At 47.9% G+C, this 16793-nt stretch overlaps 1 protein-coding gene across 13 annotated transcripts in view; it reads left to right on the forward strand.

The window, feature by feature from the left end:
- Apbb2 (amyloid beta precursor protein binding family B member 2) overlaps window positions 1–16793 on the forward strand; it is a 331864-nt gene that overhangs the window by 295133 nt on the left and 19938 nt on the right. Inside the window, exon 1 of one of the 13 annotated variants that reach the window (XM_048461665.3) lies at window positions 385–535. The exons of 11 other annotated variants lie outside the window; for them this stretch is intronic. The gene's annotated coding sequence lies outside the window, so the exon portion shown is untranslated. Of the gene's footprint in view, window positions 1–384; window positions 536–13213; window positions 13355–16793 lie in introns of those variants that run through there. One more of the 13 variants, XM_048461661.3, reaches the window with a different exon arrangement.

The following is a 16793-nucleotide window of genomic DNA, read 5'->3' on the forward strand; positions in this document are numbered from 1 at the left end:
TCGGTTCTCCTTGGTCTCCCCTTTGAAATCTATTCATTTCATTCACTTTCTGCTCTGTACCAGAATCTGTCGCGCGGAGGTTCTCAGGCCGCGGGTAGTAGCACACACACACACAATGGAGTCAAAACTTTCTTTACAAGTCCTGAGAGTGCACAAAGGGGGAACGTTGGTCACATAAAGGGGACATGTAGTCTGGGGTGGCAAGTTAGCACCCCTCTTTGCCGGAAGGCCCCTTGCAGCTGGAGTACCTGCTTAAGCATCTGGCAGGAGCACCTGGCGGGATGCCGCAGGAGGGCCCGGGCTCAGCAGCCAATGAGCGGCGGTGGCCTCGCGGGCGGGGCGGGGCGGCGCGGAAGCAGCTAGCTTGAACTTGAGCTGCAAAGACCTCGCGCCTCTGCCGCTGCTTTGCTGCCGCCGCTGACTTAAGCAAGTGCAGCCAGCTGGCTTGACTAGAGCACCAGGTCCTCGTCCTAGAGCCTCGGACATCGGACAGTGTTCCCACCCTGCCCAGTCACTGGTAGACCGAGAACCCAAGGTGAGGAAGTTGGGGAGGGGTGGCGAGCCTTTGTCTGCAGGTGCATGGGGTACCGGGCTGGAGGCAGCGGCAGCGAGATGGGTCCAAGCGATATGCGGGACAAAGGCCGCAGCCTCCATGCCCACCGTGATTAGCATAATGCCTGGAGGAGGGCGGCCTGCAGGGCTGAGGCGGGGGTCTCCCTGCCACTCTGGAGGGAAGACTGGGGGTTGTGTGAAATGAGTTGGAGACATTCCTTTGATCTCAGTGTACTCTCACAGCAGAAAGTGATGGACTGCAGGTGGTCTGCACCGGGCATTTCTGTGATGACCAGTGTCCTGTGGTCCCTTGTGCCCCGGGAAATATCCATGTACATCTTTTCTAAATTAGGAGTGAAAAATATTATAGGCATTTTTTTAAATGCAGTATTTGAATTTGAATTAAAGGCCATATCCTTTGTGTAGAAAGACCTCATTTCCAAGTAATTTTATTTGTGTGACAGAATATTGGTGTGATTTCCACGGGTAGAAAATGCCTCTAATTCCCCAAACGTGGAAACACAGCCAACTTATCACATGCATGTTCTTGGCACCGAAAAAGTAGTGTTTTTTGAAAAAGAAAGCCACAACGGTTTAAATGTTGCTTACAACACTTGATGAGATTCTTGAGGCTAGAATCTGCGCCATTTCTAGCAATTATCCATTTCCCTGTCCCAATATTGTATGTAAGCAGGCACGTCTATCGATCCCCTAATGAATGTGTAGCTGTGAATCTTCATTACTGCTTTGGGTGCAGGAAGGCAGGAGGAGGCGGGAGGAGACAATCCCATTAGTCTTTCCCCTTTTTTTCCCCTGCCTTTCGCTTGGCGCCTAGGGGGTGGAGAGTAGGGGGAGATTCTGCCTGTTTTCTCCTAGTTTTCTCAAACCACTGAGCACTCTCCACCTCCTCTGAGCCTTGCTCTGACACAAAGCTATTTTGTAAGTTTTCTACCAAATATCCAGATCTTTGCTACTTCTGTCTTCATTGGCTGCCTTTGAGTAAACGTCTAGAGATCTTTCCCAAGAAGTTAGAAACAAACAAACAAAAAAAAAACAGTATCAAGAAAACCAGCCCGAGATTTGTATTTATGCATTTTTATCTATAATTTTGTGAAATTGCCCACGACTGTGTCCTCCCAAATGAGATGAGAATTAAAGTAACGAGGGGAAAGACTTTCTGTCCAGCATCAGCTCCTCTCTAGAAGAAGGTGCCAAGGTTCTTGGCTCAGCAGTGGGAAGCTTTTTAAACAGTGAACACCTGTTTTTACCTCAGAGCTTTTAAACAGTGAAAAGTGTTTATTGAACTTGAACAAGTTTTTATTGTTGACAAGTATTTATTGAGCTTGAGCAGGCTAAGCCCTAGTCCCAGGGATGGGGTGGCAAGCACCGCGGGTGCCTTCTTGCATTCTTGGAGCTCCCGCTGTGCTAGCATGGGACTTATCTCTGGTCTTCTGAGCTGGAGCAAACCTAGAGAGCAGGGAGGATAACCCTGAGCATAAGGAATGTTGCTGCTGTGCCTTGGCTAGCCGAGCCAGGGGCTGTGGAGGAGAACAGATGAAGCTCAAGCCTCTGGAAGAAGGCGCAGGGAGTTATCAGTCAAATCAGTGGGTCTCTCGGTCTTGAACTTCCTATATCAGTCACAGCTGTCACTCAGAGTAGTCTGGGCTGCAGGAGTTCCAAGAGCTAGAGCTGAGTTCCAAGGGGTTGAGCAGTGGCGTTGTTCATTCAGCTGCGGCAATTCTAATCTGTTACAAAAACTACCAGTCATGCAGTCTCTCACGGTCACCTAGGCAGCTTTTGTCTTGAATGAACCCTCAGAAAAAATGAATTTCATCCTGTCCTGCCGACTAAGCAAACGTTACATCCCCCACAGTCCCCCGCATGTTGAGATGGGTTCCAGGGTAAGGGGCCTCAAATGTGTTTGGAAAGCCTCTGTATACTCTTGATGCACCAATGTGGGGAGAAGATCAGTGCCAGGTAAGTTCAGGTTCATCTACATTTCCCGTCTCAGCTGTCGTGGACTAAATAGAAGCATAACTTCTTGTTGAGTGCCTATGTTAAACACAAACTGTGACTTTGATGCGTGTTTTGAGTTCTTAAACCATTGGATCTTAGGCCCTGTCGTGAAAATTGTGTCATAAAATATTGAACTGTTGGGCATAGCAATGAACAAATAAGTTCTTCCATGTCTGCTTTACAGTGTGATCATCTGATAGTTATAGCCGTAGGTTTTAGAGTTAATTGTAATCATCTTAATAGCTATATTCATAGGTTTTAGAGTTTAATTGTAATCATCTTGATAGTTATAGCCATAGATTAATCTGTTTGACAGCTCTAGAGAGCTTGTGAGTCTGACACTTCAAGAAGTACACAGAGAATGAGACAGTCTGTGCTTGGAAAAGCACAGAAAAACAATCCTGGAAGCCGGATCCTATAGATGTACGCTTCCTTGAAGACAGTTAATAGTGTGGCATAGCGGACTGTAAATAGTAGCTCAGTGGGGAGGGGCTACCAGGAGGCAGCCCATCCAAGAAGGTGAGGTTTGAGTTGGACTTGAAGGCTGGAGTGACCAGAAGGAGGAATAAGGAGAACAGTCTGTGTGCAGACAGAAGAGGTGTGAATAAGAGATCGTACAGGGCCCTTGAACTGTGGCTGCAGATCTGACTTCTGTTTCAGTGGTCACGAGACCTCTTAACGAGTAGTAACCGGGAGGATGCCAGTATAGAGGGCTATCAAGAATGGATAGAGTGGGAGCCATGTCCAGTTAGCCAGCTCTGGCACGGGTGAGGTCAGTACACGATGGCGGGCGTGAAGAGAAACAAGCAGGGTGAGGAGATGCTATGGAGACAGCTGAGGGTTGGATGTGGAAGATGCAGGAAGGCGGTGGTCTGCACTCACTGGTTATTCCTGTTGGGAATCCTTGTTAATGGAAATAATGATTGCTCAAGGACAGAGTTATTAAGCAGTAGAGTGACTCACTTTAAATTTATGTTGTGTCGAGACCTTGACTTCATGTTGCTGTCTCCTGCCGTGTGGGTGAGCACACGCACCCAGTAGACTCTGAACACATTTGGCCGTTTTTTCGAGACACTTTTCACCCTCCGGTGCTCTTGGCTGTCATTTTCTACTTGTTATCAGACCTCAAGCATTTTTTCCTTGCTCTGGATTAGAATAAAGATTCAAAATAAGGAAGAAAGAGAGATTTAAACCTACGTATGAAATTATTCACCTTTGTTTCCAGTTTTATAAGAAACCATTGATGATTCCCCATTTTCTGTTTCTAACAGCTAATAATTAAAACTTTTCTATAGGTGTGTCAAATGAAAGGGCAGGCCTCTCCTAGCAACTTTGCAGGAAATTCACTAGCGTGAAAAACAGGGAAACAACATACAGATGCTCTTCAACTTAAATGGGGTTACATCCCTGTAAACCCTTCGTCAACTGAAAATGTTGTAGACAGAAAATGCCTTTAAAGCCACTACCTAGTGTTATTGCCTAGCAAGCCAGCTCACTGTACAGCTGCTGGGTTTTTTTTTCTCCTGGTCACGTGGCTGACTGCAAGCCACAGCTCACTGCTCAACGTCACAAGAGAGCATTGTACCAACTATTGCTAGCCTGAGAAAAGATCAAAATTCTAAGTACAGTTCCGACTCTGGATGTGTATCACTTCCCCACCATGAAAAAGCTGTAAACGTGGTCACGTTGAGTCACTTTTAAATGAGGACAGTTTGTACTCAGGGAATCTTCTATCACCTCCTTCTCACTGCAGGATTCTGAATCCAAAAGTTAAGGGCGACTGTGACAGGAAACGTGGGTTTTGAAAATAATTTTAGTTCTGCAAAACTATATGGATACAAAATACTCTGTCTGCAGTCAGTATTGCAGCGGCTGGGAAGGAGCAGAAGTGAGTAGGGCTGCCCGCCTTTCTGATCTGGAAGCCTGGACTGGTTACCCTACAACTTGTAAGCTTGTCGGCGGGGATGAATAAATTATGACAGTTGAAATAATTATGATAGAAAGAAAGCAGCTGCCAAGAGCACGGTTGTCCACTGGGGCCGGGTTGGCCTGATTCTGTCACGTCAGAGCACACGTCTATTTGCCAAGCTACCTGCACATGCTGTTTCCAAGGGTCTGGTGTGTTCTTGCCTTCATCCCTCCCCGTCTTGAGGACTCTTAAGTGTCCCAGCCTGCTAGTGACTTTTTTTTTTTTAATGGCTGAATCTAAGATCCACGTGGATGCTGTCTTTCTGGGTGGATATGCACAAGTTCCATAAATGTTTTTTTTGGGGTGTGTGTGTGAGAGAGAGACAGAGACAGAGACAGAGAGACAGGCAGGCAGGCAGGCAGACAGACAGACAGATACTGGGATTGAACTCAGTCCTATGTATCTGTCACTGAGCTAGAGGTAACACCTGGAGTTCTGGAGTCTGGAGGATTTACAAATTGGAAAATCTTCTGTTCCTGCATCTTGGTTGTTAATGATAGTTACGCTTTGAGTTTATCTCCCAAGGTCCATGTTCTGGAAGCTTAGTCCTTGACTGCCGGATGTGAAGGTGACAGGCCTTTAAGAACCTAGGTCTTAGTGCAAAGGAATTAGGTCACAGGGCAGCATGTTATAAGTTACTAAAGCAGGGAACTCCCATGAGAACTGACTTTTAGAAGGAAGCCTAGCATCTCTCCCAGATTTCTCTGGCTTCCTACTTTGCCAAGTGACTCTATGCTTGCGCTGTGATGCCATCATCACATTCGGTGTAGCCAGAGACTGTCACCAGAGCTGAGCTGGTGGTATGTTCCTGTAAATTAAATAAACCACTTTTCTGCGTAAGTGCCAAGACTCTGGTATTTTTGCTATAGCAGCACAAAGTGGACTAATATATCAATGGGCTAGTTTCCAACCGGTTCTGAAGTTGTGGTCACCTATATATAATAAAAAGGATTCTGCTACCTCACCCTGCCACCGGGCCCCACACTTGATCTGCTTGGCTTTTCCCTTCCCTTTGATGATGCCAGGGCAGAGACACCATCTTGAAACTTTGAATCACTTCTTTAGCAGACAGCTTTATGTTTCCGTCTGGCACTGGGCGCTCTACAGACGACTCCGCATGCATTTGCTCACCTCGTGTTCCGCAACACTGTATCAGAGTATCTAGAACAGGGCTCCTGGGCTTTCCCTGCCAAGGCCAAGCAGTCAATGCTTTCGTCTTTACCTGAATTGAGGCCTCCATTTTGGTAACTATCTGCAGCATATGCAGCCTTAGCCTACACCTAAGTGGATCGGTGTCACCGTGTTCCGTAGATGCTTCAGTTGTGAGGTGCGTTTGTGGCAGGTCATGCTTTGCTAAGTCCTGATCTGAGACCGCATGAGTGAAACAGCGACAGATGAAATGAACTTTTGTTTTTCTTCCCCTGCCCTTTGGAAGTCAGAAGGCACAGTCACCTTTATCCAGCTCTGTGGCATGTTGAAAAATAGTCCCTAGAGAATTTCTGCAGGTCAGGCTGTTCAACCGCACATAGTTGCACACTCTTCCCAAACAAGTGTCTGTTCGAACGATCAAATATCCGTATATAGAGACAATAACAGAAAGGCCAACTGAAAAAGGAAAACTGGAGTCATTCATCAGCAGCGGTGTAGTTTTTATTTTCTTAAGCTGTATTGATTGATTGATCACTGATGTTTTTGAGGACAGGTCTGGTGATATCAGTCTGTAATCCCAGCTGATTGGGATGCTGAAAAAGGAGGATCCAAAGTTCAAGGCTAACTTGAGCAAGTTAGCAAGCACCTGGCTCAAAGTAAAAGCAGGACTAGAGAGGTAGCTTTAGAAAAAGCATACACAGGGCTCTAAGCCAAACCTTAAATACAACCACCAAAAAAGTGTGTGTGTGTGTGTGTGTGTGTGTGTGTGTGTGTGTGTGTGTGCATACACATAGCTTAAACAGTGAACAAATGTATGCATGCACACACAGAGTTTAAAACTAGCAAGTAAACTCCCTGTGTGGGAAGGACATTACGTATCCCACTGTCAGAGGTGACCCTGGCCAGGATACCATGCCCCTCTCAGGACAATGCTCTCAGGAGCTCCCACAGTTTTTACCCACCGTCCCCTTCAGCTGTGTATTATCTCCGGTCTTTTCCCGAGTAACAAACTGAAATTTATTTCTCAGAGTACAAACATAAAGAAGATTATCTGAGGAGCCAATAAATCTTGATAGAAATCTCTATATGGGAGAAATGTATGTATTGATTTGTAGGAACAGAGGAACTGTTTGTCATTTAGACAAATGTCCCAAAGAAGGGATCTGGTTAGGGGCCCTAGGAACGTCACTGCCACTGTTGCTGGAGATACTCGGAGCACAGATGTGCTTGGCTTTCAGATCGTCACAGAGATTAATGAACGCCCAAGATCTCGCCTCCTGCCCATTGCAGTGGAGCAAATGTCTTATTAACGTGACTTCAGATGACATGAAAACCGAAGTCGTTTTTGAAAGGACCGTCTATAATGAATAACAATGAGAGAGAGAGAGAGAGAGAGAGAGAGAGAGAGAGAGAGAGAGATCCAGGCAGCTGGGAAGGCAGAGCTCCCTTGGGTTCTCAGCAGCATCTTCAGAGCTGAGGGGAAACCCTCTGTTCAAGCTCTTCATTTTCCAAAGGGCTTGTCGATTGATGGCCCTTTGCCAGCCAATGGTGGGGAATCAGGGTAAACCCACTACCACCCACGGAACTTACTTTTTGGTCCTGGGAAAGAGAGAGTCTTGTGAATGATCAGGGCTGTTCATATGGCTCGAGTTAGCAGTGACTAGGAACAGTCACTGTTAGAGGCGATGGTGAACAGGAGGAACCTGCACAGACCATGGAGTGATGACGGGCAGCCCACATAAGTTCCCAAGCCGGGAGAGACTGGTGTGTTTGGGAGCCCAGGGTTCAGTATTCAGGGCTGGGAAGGCGGGGAATCTGAGGGTGGTTGTAGGCTGGGGAGTAACGGGAAACACGTAAACCAAACCCAGTGGGTAATTACTGTTAGCACCAGCAGTGAAGAGCCATAGTATGGTTGGGACACAGAGAGACAGAAACACAGAGAAACAAGAGAAAGAAAAGGGGGGAGGGAGAAGAGGAAGGGAGAAAGAGAGTGAACACAAGAACTAAGCACACATATAGGAAGACATATTAAGCGAAGTCAACTAATAGAGCCATGCTAAGGGGCCAGGTTCCTACAGGACACCAATAGGGAAGAGCTTGGTCAAGTGCAGCCCGGAGTCCGCTCTGTCAGAGGTCACCCCTGCTAGCTGTGGCTTCGGAGCAAGTTAACTTAAGTTCCCTGACCCTGACCCTGGACCTGGACCCTAGACCCTGGACCTTTTGACTCTTCTCTCTAGTGTTGTCTCTATTTCTTTAGACACTATTGAATTTAAAGATTATCAGGAATGCTTGCATCTAAGTGGGAGCCGACACAAGCCACTTGTTACGTTCTTCCCATCCACCCAAAGAGATGGGGTTGGGCTATGGAGTGATCGCCCCAAGTTACCTTGAAAATCCAGCGGGTGGTTGAAAGTGTGGTTTACCCAAAACAGACCGATGGCCAGATATGCAGTTGAAGGGAATTCATCTACAGGACAGAATGACTTTGCTGTCTGGTTTTTGGTTTTGTTTTCTACGCATGCTGAGCCACAACCCCAGCACATTGCTCCTTTTCCTTTTTAACTGGGAGTCTTGTCTGGTCCTAACACACTCCAGGCACCTCTTACACGGTTTGGAGAGTGGCCATCTTCCTTACTCTGTATCAGCCTTGAGGATTCAGGCATTCCTCCACCCTGTCAGATAGGAGCCTTCTGGGAGGCCCATGCCTCTGTTTTACCATCTGTTTGAGAAAGAAAGCCTCACCTTCACCATTCAAGTATGATATATATAACTGCATTCTTTAATGAGCTCAAATTTTACCCTTGAAACCGCGGCATGGCGTGAGTTATCCCTCTTTTGAAAACTAAATGCTAAATTTCCTCTTGGTCAGAGAGGCGGGTTTTTCATTTGCAACTCTGCACAAAGGGAAGCGGGAACTCATGAGTTCTGCACAAGATAGACTTTGGAAGCAAGGAAAACAGCACCGATTTCTTGGTTGCTTTTAAAGATGTTTCCCCCTCATCAGTAAGCTGCAGTTAACTGTCGTGCCTTCTCTCCAGTGTCAGGAGAAACCCTTTGTTTAGAAGAATGTGCCTCGAATTTTAATATCCCTACCCCACTGTAAATCCTGGTCACACCAGCTCTCTCCTGCCCCAGCTAATGGCAGTCATGGAGGCTGGCGCTGGCAGCAGGAGCAGGTACAGGGACCCTACTGTGGAAAGGACAGTGTCCCTGGTTCAAGGCAGGTGTTTCTGTCATCCTCCTTCAGAGGAAAGAAAGCCTGTCCCTGGGCTGAAGTGTGTGAATCTCGCCAGAAACCAGATGGGGAATTTGCATAAACTTGTTATTCATTTCGCTTCTGAAGTCTCTCGCCAGTGAGGTGAAGGTTCCACAGGGGTCTGCTGGGCCATTCCAGCTCCGTCCCCTCCAGAATTGAACATAAAATTACGAGTGTAGGCCCTCCTTGTGGGCCGTGGCTTTGGGTCACAGACCTGCCTTTCTTGCCCCATACAATCATGTCAAGAGTCACGCGCCAACCGTCACAGCTCAGGAACACTCTGTGGATCGACTCAACCATAGCTCTCCCAGCTGTTGAGATGCGCGTCCCACTGTTTTGCCCATGTTACAGATAAAATTAAAGAACAAAGGAGCCAAGGGCCCCAACCAGGGCAGACAGCTAACAAAAGTCGTTTACTAAGGGAGTGGAGATGAGTAGCTAGGCAGGAAAAGGACTGTGAGGTGCAAGAGCAGGCGGAAGACTACATCATGGTTCACTGCTGTGTGAGGAAGGTGACCCCACGCCCAGGGGTCCCAGAGACCCACAGTGATGAAGAAAAGCATCCGAGGACGCGCGCACAGGTTTCCACGGCAGTGGACAAGCAGGCAGAGCAGAGGCCTTGCCTTGAGAGCTCAGGACGTGAGAAGGAGATAGCTGTGTTTTTGTGGGAGCAGGAAGTGTCTTGGCCAGGGCACAAAGAATGATGCCCTCTTTCAAAGAACCGTATTATACCATGTCGCTCTGCTGTGCTGTCTCCGTTGTTTTTTCAGGAATGTTTGGGAATGCCAGTTGCACATGCCAAGTAGCTCTGTTGTTTCAAGTTTATGCTAAGGAGAACACGGCCAGTTTTCCCTGAGTTTGTTTTTCCAAGGAGCCGCAACAAGAGGCTGCTGGTCGGGCAGCCCTGGTGAGCGTTCAGTGGAACTCATCTTGAGACATGACTCTTCCCACTGGCTTCATGTACCCTAAGAAGGCAGTAGACTTGCGCCTGACTGAATTTAGCCTCCTCCACTCTCAGAATGCCTCATCTTGTGTAAAAGCCCAGCTCTAGGCTAATGGGTTGTTGTTGTTGTTGTTGTTTCTCATCCAGCAAACTTACGATGTGCTGAGTGGTGGAGCAGCTGCCTGATTGACTGACTCTGACGTTTTTGAATGACATTTCAGGGCTCCCCTGAAATCTCTCTTTATGGCTGGTTTTTACTTCAACACATAAAGCGAGCAGTGTCTCTTAGCCCCCAAAGAATTAACTCTATTCAGATGTTTCCCAGTTCTTCCTATGGGGGGAACACAGTGGCTGCATGTCAGTGTTGTTTGTTCCAATGAGTCCCTTGCAGTGAATCTGATTTTAAATAGCCAAGGCTATACATAACAGAAACATTGTAGCCTCGGTCTTTAGAGTTACTACCGTTGGGCAGAGTTGTTGTCTTACACTAGACATCGACATTTGTGAAGAGGAAGTAATTAAAAGCTTTTGTTGTAAATCAAGATTGAATCAAAGACACATCACTTGTTTGTTCTCAAAAAACATATGATTTTTTTGTTATTAAAGAAGGAAATTGACTGTAAAGACATTCTGGGAGACTTTTTCATCCGATGTGGGAATGACCAGAGGGTCATTGACTTACAGAAAGTTGCCTCTAAATACTGACTATACACACACACGCACACACACACACACACACACACACACACAGTTTTTCATGTATAAGTGCTCTGTATGTATACCTGCAAGCCAGAAGAGGGCATCATATCCTATTACAGATGGCTGTAAGCCATCATGTGGTTGCTTAGATTTGAACTCAGGATCTCTAGAAGACAGATGCTGGAGAGATGGCTCAGTGGTTAAGAGCACTGGCTACTTTTCCAAAGGACCAAGGTTCAATTCCCAGCATCTCCGTGGCAGCTCACAACTGTCTGTAACTCCAGTTCTTGGGGGATCCAGCACTCTGATAAAGACATATGTACAGGCAGAGGAAGAATGCATATTAAAATAAAAAGAAAAGATTTTTAAATTTAAAAAAAGGTTGGCTTTGCTAGCAGGGCTGGGAGAGTGCAGAAGAACCTTAACCAAAGGCAACTATGTTATCCCAAGGAACATCTAGAAAGTCTAAGAAACACCCCCTCCCTAGGTAAATGCCTTTCTGCAAGAGATAGTCCTCCTCAGATGCCACCTGAAGATATGAGGACAATATGACAATGACATCTGTCATCTCACTGGCTCCCAGTGTTGATTCAGCTGATCTGGCTGGCTAGATAAATGTCCTCCTGCTCCCTCACCATCCCTCATGTCCCCTTCCAAAGCTGCATGCTCCATTGACGATGACCTTCTCCAGTAGAGAAGGACCATCCTTCAGGCAAGAGTATACATATAAATGCACTCCTCTGGTAGATCCTCCAAACCAGCCCTCGAGGTCAAATGCTGCCCATCCCAGCCTATCTGAGATAGGAACCCCTTAAGTGACTTTGTGCCAACAGTTCCTGAGATACAGGCCATTGCTTTATCTCATTGATACAAGATCTCACTTGATCTCATTTCTCCTGAATGCCCTGAGCCAGGGTCTCTGCCCCTCTTCACTGATGGGTGACCTAAGTCAGGAGCATGCTATCTCACATAGTGTGCCCAGTGCATGGGAGAGCCTGGTAGACTGACAAAAAGAAGATAAGACCTGGAAGACCCTGATTCTGTCTACCTCATTAGCCTGAAGACCCTTTCTATGAAACTTGGGTCGTCTGATCATCTAAAAACCTCGATCCCTTTGGCAAACTTTAAGCAAACTTATTCAGCCTGGTGGGTTTATCATCTGAGAGACAGACCAGGAGAGACCTGGAATCCCAAACCTATGTTCACTGTGGGTTTGCTGTATGACCTAGCCAAGTTCCTCAGACTCTCTGAACTTGTTTTTCCATCTCTCCAAGAATACTGTAATAATGGCTTCGTCAGGTTGCTGGTAGGGCCCACACGAGCCACATGGGCCGCACAACGCCAGAGCTCAGCGAAGGGTCGCTGTGGGGTGGGTCACTGTCCTCATAAGTGTTAGAGGTGTCACCTGTGCTGGCTCTTGGCCCGTGTCGATCACAGTTGATTTTCCCTGAATATGGAGGTAGCTGTGTATGTTGTATCGCAAAATTAATTCCTGCCTGTTGTATAATAGTCAAGCAAATATGTTGGATAAAATCCTCCGTCATCTTTCCTCCAAGGGGAGAGTTTGGGTGCTGTGTTATTTCAGCCCGTTTACGGTGCCAATTTTTTCTGTGCACTCAAACCTTTCTCGTGGCTTTTCATTTGAGCCCTTGTAACTTCCACTTACTTGGGTTTGTAGACCTCTCAGTCCGCATGTGGTAGGTAGTATGACACCAGTATTATTCTGAGGTGTAGTGGCTCCCTCTACCTTTCTAGTTCTCTGTCTGCGGTGCTCGATTGCCTATTAACTATCAATTACCCTGCAGAGCCCTGCTGGCCTGGTGACAATGGCTACAGGGCTGGCGTGCAGGAGAGCAGGTCCCTGTAGCTGCTGCATCTCTTCTCCTCATTGGCTTCACTGTCTGGTTCTCTGCCTCCTCAGTCTGATGCTCTGTAGAACACCCATGTGTCACTTAGAGGGCTGCCTTTGGGCCCTTTCATACTAGCTCTCACAGAACAGAAAAGGACAGAGGACTTGGTGATATCTCTAGGGTCACCTGGCAACCCAGGGTAGCTCTGAGCCTGGAACTCAACACTTGCTGTCCCCAGCCCACTCCACCCCACCTGCATCTGCTCCCAGCTCCTTTCCACATCCTCCTCTCTTCCCTGGCACTTCCCTGTACCCTCACCTTTCTGTCACTTCTCCGTACCCACAGCTCTTCTCGGCCCTGCTCTGTGCCCAGACCCTTGAAGTTTTCCTCTCCCGTCTCTTTCCTTCCCCACCTCTGTCCTGCACCTTCTGCTCCGTGTCCCTCCCCATTCATTAAAGCCCCTGGGTGTCAGGGCAGTAGCTTTGATAGAACGCCCAGGTGCTGTGAAGCAGGTAAGGTTACATCTGCCTCGTCATTTCTGTACGTTTTGTTGTCTTATCTTTTTAAATTGTGAGAAGCCGGGGGCTGGAGAATGAAGATAAGTTCCCTGCCAGTGTTTCCTGTGAGCGGTCTCCTGTATTTGACTGCGATATTTTAAGCTTGGTTACCTCCCCCGGCTGCTCTGTTGCCTCTGTAAATTCAGCTGGCAACTCTTGGCTTCACCGTAGCGTGGCTCAAAATACACTCTTCTGGGTGAGAGGGTTCGGCTAAAATAAGCACAGAGAGGCTATTAATGGCTGCAAAGTTGGGAAATCCGGCGGGATGTCGGCGCCGAGCGCGGCTGCTGTCGACTGGATGCGGTATGAATGCTAACTTGCTGTTTCTGCTCTCCCCTCATGCCTTCCTGGACTCAGAGAGAGGTAACCAGCGATTTTTCACTTCTCCCCCTTCCCTGGCATCTCATGTGTCTGGCCAAACTCACTGCTTCTTCCATGGCAACACCATCCTCACAGCCTTGGCTGCCTCCAAAGGCAGACCGTTGTTTTGTTTAACCTTTTCTCACCGCCATTTGCACCTGAGCCTGGAGCTGCATCCGGGCCCCTAACCGTCTCCTGTGTCTGGTCCTGTTTGGGGAAGGTGATGGGCTAAGTGACAAGCTACGAATAATAACCACCCCAGTGGCTCTCTCTCACTGACGGCTGAGCGAATGACTCAGCGTGCTGGGGAGTGAGTGTGACGGGGGTGTATGGGTCCCGTGTCACATTCTAGCTGTTTCTGGACGAGTGACAGTGTTGTCCTTTGTTGCGTTCTCCTCAGTTTGCTGGCTGGCTAGCCAGAAGGATGGTCCATTTCAGGATCAGGTATTAGCCACAGTGCGGGCAGGGAGCTCTCATTTCGTCCTTGAAGGATGTATTAGTGGAGAGGATGGAACCATGAAATCCAAGGCGTCTGTTCATCAGCTGAGGTTTCAAAATGTCAGCCTCCCAACCGACAGTATGGAAGCTTGAAGCTCCCTCGTACTCTATTGCGGTCACCAGACAAACAAAACCACTTTGGCGGAACTAGGACATTTTGAGACATTCTAGCCACAGTGAAGGGACCCGAGGTTGAGTTCCTCTTTGCGTTGGGCTCATACCTGGCTACACTTCAGGTGTTGTGACTTGCAAGCATTTTTCTGTCTTGCCTGTGAGCTCAGTGGTTAGGCAAGCAAGACAGCATTGGCCTATCAGGTCTTACTTAGGGAACGGGACCACCAGAGGATATGACCAAGAGAATTTCTCCCTTTGGGCAGACACATCCTGGGCCTAAGCGTGAGATGTAAGATCTCTTACCCCCGCGCAGCGCACACCCTGCTGGAATCCATGGTGGGGAGGTTTCCAGACATTGGCCAGCTCCTCCCTTCCCTGTGTGCCCAGGTCTCCTTACTCAGACAACTGTGGCAGCTGCTCTGCATATCAGCGGCAGGACCGTGCGCTGGAGCATGTGCGGCTTCTGTTCAAGCCTCCTTGCTCATGGCAGATGGTAGAATTCAGACGTGCTGTTCACACAGCCCACATCTGAAAAGGGTGCCTGGGAAGTTCTGCTGTGCAGAGCATGTTCACCCCAGGTCCTGAACGGTCAGGCTGCCCCTGTTCACTGTAAGTTTAGCGTCTTCCTAGAAGCAGCAGCAGGGAAAGTTTACCAAGATGCAACCTCAGGCTTGGTGAGATTACCTGATACTCACTCACAATACAGTTGATGTTGGGTAAAATGAAACAGAAAAGCACTACCCAAGACAGGCGTGCAGACAGATGTTCTAGACCAGCCATCTGGGGCATTGAGATTCCTCATGTCCCCGTCTTTCTCTTCCCTGTTCCTCCCATCCTCAAGACAAATCTTCCAAAGTATGATCTCAGAATAAGAGCAGTCTTGGACATAGGATACATTCTCTCCCTGGTCCTGGGGGTATTAGTAGGTATATTTTGATGTGTCCTGGGATTCCGGTCAACACTCTGTGTTCTGGTGTGGGCTGACTTTCTAAATTCCAGAATCCTGTACTCAACTCTGTGTGTGAAGGAAAGGGAAGAGAAAGCCTCCATCCAAAGTGCGAGAAGAGTTTTGGCCCAGGTCCCTTTGCAGCTGTCTCATCCTGACTTGGGGCCTTGCCTTGGCCTCTTAGGAACCACTCTGCTGGCTGATAGCCTCCATACATAGGCAGGCTGGGAGGACAGATAACTGCACACCATACAGGAAGTTTTTCCATTCAGGCCATGCAGGAAAGCATCCTTCTTGGGAAGGAGACTGCATCCTAAAGTGGACTTCTCTTTGCTTTCCCCTCATTTATTATGGTAACTGCCACTCACAAGTGCCTGTCATGGACCAGCCTTTAGAAATTCTCTGCATAAAAACATCCATTTGACCCGAATAGATATGGATTACCTGAAAGGTGTCATCTAGCCTGTGGAGCCTTGGTAAGAAATTCTGGTGAGGAGAGTTGGTGAGGCAGTGGGTGGGAAGAGTCCAGGGGAAAAGAGCACACAGTGGCCGTCACGTGGCCAGCAGTGTCGTTGGCAGGGTCATAACATTCTGGGTCTCCCCCAGAAAGGAAAATTACTTCAACCAGCAAAAAGTCCAGGGAGGGGGGTTGCAGTTTCTCATTAAGAGAAAAAAGCTACACTTATATGTATTTATGTACATATGTATTTTTCCATTCAGTCACTGGAAGCCTTCCAACAACAAGACAAGCTGGTTCCATAAGGAAATGAAGTGTTCTATCTGGGTACCACTTGTCAGAGTTACCATCACAGGGACAGTTAATGTATGTCGCAGCTAAGAGGTCTCTAGACACCTCTTCAGTGCCTTTGGCAGAACGAGAAATGCGTAGGTAAATTCCATATGCCCTGAGAGTTTGCCGGAGAGATTGAAAGAGTGAACCGAGAAGCTGTTTTTAATAGAGCCATTTGAATAAAGAATTGTTTACTTGTTCATTCCATAAAAACGGAGCGAGCCCTGGTAGGGTGCTCGGCACGCCGTAGAGCAGAGAATAACGAAGGCAATCTTTGGTCCTTCACTTTGCCATTAAGAAATTCGAGGCTGTCAGAGATGTCTTAGCGCTGACGTTTTTTCTCTCTGGCAGAACTTGAGGCTGGTCCTCTGGGGGGATAATTACCAGAGAGAACGGCAAAGGACAAGAAGAAAAAAGCTGGAAGCACACGGGTTCACAATCAAACTGCTAGAGGGGCCTGATTCCTGTCACAAGCGACTGTCAGAGTTTAGGAAGGAGACATGAGGTTACCACTACAAACCTCCCACCCCCTGCTTTATAGAGCAAAACCCCACAGTTCCCTTGATAGCAAGAAACAAATGGGGAGGGACTCTGGGCAAGATGATCGGCCTCTCACCTGCTTTGACAGGTGGCCCCTGATCCAGCCTTGGACAGGGTATCAACTGGAGCAAAGGGTCCCTATCATCATCAGACAGAGCATCTTGGACAGCTGGATATCTAGAAGAATGTATGGTAAAACAGAAGCCATGTTGTACCTGGGGCCTGGTGGCCATTTAGACTAGTGGTGTGGTTTTATAGATGAGATGCTGTCCCTGGAAGATGCCAGACTGTGTGAGAAACCCAGCCACCAGAGGGCAGCAGAGGAACCTATCGCTAGAAGTCTGACACAGTTCGGGAAGGGAACACATTTGGACTCTGGGTGGCTCTTGAAATGTCCCTACTGTATACCAGCCTTCTGTCTATCCCACAATGTCTGAGCCGTAGGGACTGGCTGGCCACATAATCCCTCATAGTCTCCAAGCTGCTGCAGACCAGCTGGGATGCGACACCTGATAGGCATGTGCCCCTGGTAGTCTCCTCCTGAGTTCATGGGC

The sequence above is a fragment of the Myodes glareolus genome, chromosome 8 (genome assembly GCF_982192425.1).
Source record: "Myodes glareolus chromosome 8, mMyoGla1.1, whole genome shotgun sequence".
Taxonomy (NCBI): Eukaryota; Metazoa; Chordata; class Mammalia; order Rodentia; family Cricetidae; genus Myodes; species Myodes glareolus.